At 39.7% G+C, this 6466-nt stretch overlaps 1 long non-coding RNA gene across 1 annotated transcript; it reads right to left on the bottom strand.

Moving 5' to 3' along the window:
• Window positions 1–2490: 2490 nt before the first annotated feature.
• On the bottom strand, window positions 2491–4126 carry LOC125204806. The gene is made up of 2 exons (XR_007173650.1): window positions 2615–4126; window positions 2491–2528 (listed from the first exon to the last, which is right to left on the bottom strand). It is a non-coding gene; the product is annotated as an uncharacterized LOC125204806 (long non-coding RNA).
• Window positions 4127–6466: the final 2340 nt, after the last annotated feature.

Below are 6466 nucleotides of genomic sequence, written 5' to 3'. Positions count from 1 at the left end.
TCACTTATCCTTTAAAACTTCTAAAACTCATGCATATATCATTTGATGTTTCTTCTTCTATTATTTTCGGGCTTCGACTAAATTGATACTTCATACATTGCTACAAATTTTACGCAAAACTATAATAACTCGGATCGCAACTAATTATCTTAGCTTACTTAACCATTTTATTTTAGACCCAAAATAATTTAAATTCAAAAATTGGTCCTAACCCCTATTTATTTAGTGCAGCACCAATTAAAATTGGGCTTACATTCAATTCTTTTTTCCTAGGCCCAAATCACTAAATAATTAGCTCGAATAAAGAACCCACTCATTCCTTCTTCTCCTTCCTCATTCTATCGAGACTAACAAAAAAGAGAAAAGAGCTCTTTCCTTCCTGCCTGCTGCTGACCGTCGGCCAGCCTCCCTCCGGCGCGCCGCCTCCTCCTCCTCCGGCGGTCTCTCTCTCTCTCTCTCTCCTCCGTCCGTCCCTTCTCTTTTCTCTCTCCCTCTCGCTCCTCCCTCTCTCGTATACTGCTCACGCCGCCGCCGCTGCTATGTGCGCGGCGGCTCGCCGTCGTGGTCCTCTACCTCTCTCTCCCTCGGGATCCGCCGCCATCACCGATCACCGCTGCTACGCAGCGCCTCAGCGCCCCTCTCTCCCGATTTGCCGCTGCCGCTGCTGTGCATGCACAGGCAGCGGCTTCGCCGCTTCTTCTCCGTGCCTCGCGCTGCCGGAGCAGCTCCCCCGAAGCCACCACAGTCGCCGCCTCCTCGCCGAACTCCCGAAAGGTAAGGAATGCCCAATTTTATCATTTCTCCCTTTTGTTTTATTTCTAAAGATTAAATCTTGAATTTCAGTTTGGTGTTTTTAACTTGTAGATTTGTAAAGGTCTTGAAATCATTGAATCGGTGACATATCGGGGTTGTGGGGATGTCCTCGTGTCGATGGGTTGTCTAAGTCCATTTGCCGAAAATCCGGCAGATTCGTACTCATGCGATAAGTTTTCCAATTAACTAGTCATTAGAGTGTATGCTTCCTTCCTTTCATTTCATGAATTTGGTGATTTTGGGGCATTTGTCTTACTGTTATGGATGGCTTAGTGGTGGAAGATGATGTTAAACTTGATGTGTATTTGTTGATGTTACTTGGGCAGATTCTACTTTCAAATTATGGATGTATGTATGTGTATGAAAGAAAGTAGAAATGGTTTGGATGTTTACCTTGATGATAGGTGGAAAACGTGTTGTTGATTGTAGGCTTCATCCTACAATTATCTTCAACTCTTCTTCCTCTTCAACTCTTCTTCCTCGTACTACTCTATCCCATGTGAGTGATGTGGTATGAAGAGAATGTGTTTGACAGCGATGTGTTGCTTAAAATGGAAATATTTGGGGTTTATATAGAGTACTGACTCTTCTCTTGCAAGTTGTTGTGCAAGTGGAGGGGGTTTTAACATGGGGAGGTTTTACTTGTGGAAGGCTTAACTGCCTAAAATATCTTCCAAGTTTGTGATGGATTTTGGGTATCTTACTCTATATTCACTAGTAAGTTAATTTGATGTTGTACAAGGCTGATTTTGTTTGTGAATAAGTTTCAAGGTAACTTTGTAGGAGTATTGTGAAGGTGATCGAGAGGAAGAAAGAAAAGAATTTTGTTTCTATTTATAGATATATTAGCCTTGTATGGCAAGTTGGATATATGCAACCTTTTTCAAAGATTTGATATCTTGTTGCATAGGTTTGATATCTTGCTTCTTTTTTTTTCACTTGGCATGATCTGCTCCATCCATTGCTTTTAGCAAATCTTGTGATGATATTTTAATTTAATGCGAAAAAATATGACATGTTGGCGTAAAAGAATTTGAGAGATTATATGCATACTACTCACTTGCAAGCTCCTCATAATTTATTTGTTATGATGAGTGAATCCTCCTAAATGAAGTCCTCTCTAATCTATATTACTATATATTTTGATCCGGACATTAACTATAATTTCTACTAACTTCCCATATTATGTAGGAACATCATTTGGGGATATTGGTGACGTGTTGGACTTCGTTGGGATGCGAGCATTGTCGTCAAACGGGCTGCCCGAGACTTGCACGTCTCTCTCTAATTGTAATATAATAGGATTTTATCAGACTTCGGATGGATATGTCAGACAGTATGAACTTTTTATTTAGATCTAATCCTTTAATAGTACTTGAAATACTTGAAATGTTCGTTTGAGAACAAAGCAACTATTATTTATAATTCTAAGATCGATTACTATAAACGTAAAGGGTAGGTTTTGAATACTACAACGATCACTTATATATATTTTTTTTCTTTAGGCTAATAATAATAATAGTAACAATAATAAGGTACGAAAGTTCGGGCTGTTACAAAACTAGTAATGAATATAAAATGCAAACCTATATGAGGGAAGTAGCCTATTTGACTAAGTGGAGTTGATATGTATATCCTAAAATGGAAGTTAGTCCTTGGAATCTTCCCACATCTCCCACCCAACCAAGGCAGCCGTCTCTCTCTCCTAGGTTATCCTACAACAAGAAAACAAAGGGCTTAATTAGTCAAAGAGTACAAGAAAATAGCAGCCCACCCTTTTTAAGAAAGATAACAACAATACTTTATCAATGAGGACTTCCCTCCTTGTGAAAAAAATGGCAGACCAGCTCCTTTGCATAATCCTTGGCAGCCACTACATACACTCCATAGGAAGGAACCTACCATAATCAAAAGAGACACATAGAAGCAAGAGTACTTATGCACAGGCAAAACACCAAGCTTATTTAAATAAAAGGTGGTGAAGAATCAGTAAAAAGGATTTTGCTGCAATAAGAAAACAAAGGATGAGCTCATCCTATTCACCTTTTACGATACACCCTATGTACAACCTCACACAAGCTGTCAATCAGCCCATAAATGAGACAAGACTCCATACACAATATGAACAATAGAGGTTCAGGTAGACTATGAAAGAGAAGCCAACACATAGCTCAAAATAGCAGATACACTCCTGCACATTATCTACCCTGCAGATTTCACAATTTCAAGACTCCTATATATATATGCCTCCCCTTGACCTCACCCCTTTACACAACTTTTCAACCAGCAATAGAGAAAGAGAGTAGTGAGTTAGTGAGAGAGTAAGGCTTCTGCAGAGAGTTCTTGCATCAAGGGGAGTTCCTATTCTCATAGGTAACACCATTCCTCCCTTCTCACAAGTACTTTATGCTAAAACTCAAGCTCATCCTATCCCATAACTTGTCAAAAAAGGAACCAGAGAGCAAGTGGGCAAGCTGTGAGTTCTAGGAGCAGAGGAAAAAGGAATCAATAGCTACTGCAAGAGGTAGTACACCTCCATCTTTCTCCCATATAATTTCTCATATCATCATATAGAGGCACCACAACTTAGAAACCTCAAATAGCATATTATTTCCAAGTAAATCAGTAGAAAAACCAAGCACAAACATGTTTAGAGCTTTACTTCATAATGAAACAAGAGAAACAACATGTTGCTGCCTCCTGATTCAAACTCAGTAGCTAAGTAGTGCTCAACACTCAAAACATAGAAACCATTATGTGTACACAAGTTCCTTCAAGTAATGTTAACCCCTCACAATCAGTAAGAAATAAGTTCAAACTGTAAGCTAAAAGTCCAGATTGTCCAATCTGCCGATTTCTTCGAAGAGCAGCTACAATCTGCCTAAATCTAAAACTATGAAACAAGAACAGACTTTGCCTAAAGAAACCACCTAAATAGCTAAGATATGAAGACTTAGCTTAGGAAGGAGCCATTCGGAGACTCTGAACGACGACGGAAAGAAGCTCCGTGAGCTTGAACTGCTCGACGGGCTGGTCCCGGCGCAGCAGCAGCAGTGAACGGCGAATGGGTATCGAGACAGCGGCGCTGGCTGTGTGACAGAGGTGACGCCGGCTCGTCGTCGCTCCAGAGCTGGCGGCTAGCGGTGGAGCTACACCGCTGCGATGCAGCAGAGAGAGAGAGAGAATGAGAAGGAGGAACAGTCTTCCGACGGCGTGAGGTAGACACCGACCGGAGTAGTGACCGGCCGACGCTGAGTAGAGAGAACGGACAACTGATTTTCGATTAGGGATTTGATTCCCTCAATTTGGGATTTTTGAGTATAAAATTTGAGGAAGTGCCGATGGAAAAGGAGAAGTTGTATATTTGGGGCTGAATTTAATTAAGTGCTGGGCTTTTCTTTTATTTTAGTTGGGCCTCTTAAATTAAATAAAGGTATGGGCTAAAGAATTAAAAGTATGGACTAAGAAATTAAATAGAGAAGTGGGCTGTTAATAGTAATTTATTATGGATTTTTGGGCCTGCTGTGCAAATTTTAAATCATGGGTCGTCCTAGGTGTTCGGTCAAAATTTAATGTTAAGCGATGACTCTCGAAATAAATCCCGAGTTGATAACTAAACTTTCGAACTTATTTTAGTGCTTGAATAATTTGCATAGAAGGTAATATTCAAAGGACTCTAGAACTTTTTCTAGAAAAATAAGAAAAAGAATAAAATGAGCACGCACTTAGGATACATTCATGTTTAAGTCTATTTGACTTCTTAAGGTCTAATTAAGGTATTACCTTATTTTCTAAAGGGACGTCTTCGCACGTTGTCCAAGACTAAGTTAAGGAGATTTCTGAAAGAGACCTAAGTTTGAGGTGGGCATTCCTTTCAAAATGTGAACTTGCCTTTTAGCATGATTATGTGAAAATTGTGCTATTTATGTTTTGTCATGCCATTTTATGTTTATGGATTACCTATCTGCTTGGTTATGCCAATTATGTTTAATCAAATTCGGGTCCCAGTAGGGAAGTAAAGCCTACTCGGACTAGTGTACACATATGGGGATCATGAGCTAGCTTTTAAGTTGGCCGGTCCAGTGACCGTCGTGGAATGTGGCCACATTCCCGGTTCACATACGTTTCAGATATGGTATCTATGTTATGTGATTGCGCAATCAATTTTATGAAATGAAAAGAATTTTTGTGACTCGAGCCTTTTAAGTTTCAAACCCCGTGTTCACTCAACTGGCTGACAAAACTTTTTATGAAAATTACGTTTTCGGCAATGTGCCCACTGAGTATACCAAGTACTCAGCCCTGCATGTTTCTTTTCTAATGTGCAAGTTGAACGTGTACGAGGAGGCGAAGGTGTTGGGACAAGACTTTTAAATAAGTAGTTAGGTAGCCCAAAGTAGCATGTCTTCATACGTGCTATTTTTTCTTGGACTCTTCCGCTGCAATCTAGAGTTATGTTCTAGAAAGGATGAACTTAGTCTTGATACTCTGAATTCATTTTGACTATGTACCCATATGCCTTTGAGACTATTGCTTTAAGTGGTTTCACCCTATTTATGTTGTCCCATGATTGTTGAGAATTGTTTAGTCACGAATTAGTTACGCTCACTATTACTAGGGAGTCTGTGATCGTGACCTATGCTATCATTATCTACTAACTTGCTCTATTCAACATGCTTCAAGTATGTAAAAGTGGTGGGGATTACCTCCTCTAGCTGGGAAAATTGCTTTCAAGCTGGTAGCTGGGAAACCTCTTGCTGAAAAAAAAAAGATTTTTGAGAAGTGAAAGTGATGAGGGTGAAGCATTAAGACTAGTGATTCTTATCATCCTTATTGAGCACTTTTGAGAAGTGAAAGTGATGAGGGTGAAGTATTAAGACTAGTGATTCTTATCATCCTTATTGAGCTTGATGTTAACTCCTCTTTTTTGATATGCAGTCTGCTCCTTCCTCTTATGGTACTTGTTGGAATGTTGATCGAACTTGAACAGAAGGATTCTCAAAGAAAATGCACAGAAATCCTTTTATTGAATCTTGACAAATTGAGGGAATACAAATTGGGGAAAACCAGAGAGTCGTATGTGCTAATTACACTCTCAACAAAAGTAGTCAAATATAAACCCTCTCTCATCTATTAAGATCTACGGCTAAAAATTAATCTCAGCAACTAAAACAATCTGACGGCTGCTGAACCTTGATGACTTTGACTCTATTATCTTCATGCTATTTAACTTGTGATTGAGCTATCACACTTCTACAAACTCCACCTTGATTGATCAATCACCGGCTTCTTCCTTCATTCTCTTCAACTTTACAAGATCCAAACACAATTGAAACTTTTCTTTCGGCAAAGGTTTTGTCAACATGTCTGCCGGATTTTCAGAGGTATCCACCTTGAAAACCTTCACTGCCCCTTTCTCAATTTCTTCTCTAATAAAATATAAATGCACGTCATTGTGCTTACTCTTCTCGTGGTAAGTCTGATGCCTTGCCAAACATAAAGCGCTGCTGTTATCACAGTCAATCGCCACTGCCTCCTGCACTTCTCCAAAATCAGCCAACAACCCTTTCAGCCAAAAACTTTCTTTAACAGCAGATGTAAGTGCCATAAACTCAGCTTCGGTTGTAGATAGTGCTACCACACTCTGCAAACT

Source organism: Salvia hispanica, chromosome 2, assembly GCF_023119035.1.
Source record: "Salvia hispanica cultivar TCC Black 2014 chromosome 2, UniMelb_Shisp_WGS_1.0, whole genome shotgun sequence".
In the NCBI taxonomy this organism is placed as follows: domain Eukaryota; kingdom Viridiplantae; phylum Streptophyta; class Magnoliopsida; order Lamiales; family Lamiaceae; genus Salvia; species Salvia hispanica.
Note: the sequence above shows the minus strand (reverse complement) of the source record. Positions and strands in the feature narration are given on the sequence as shown.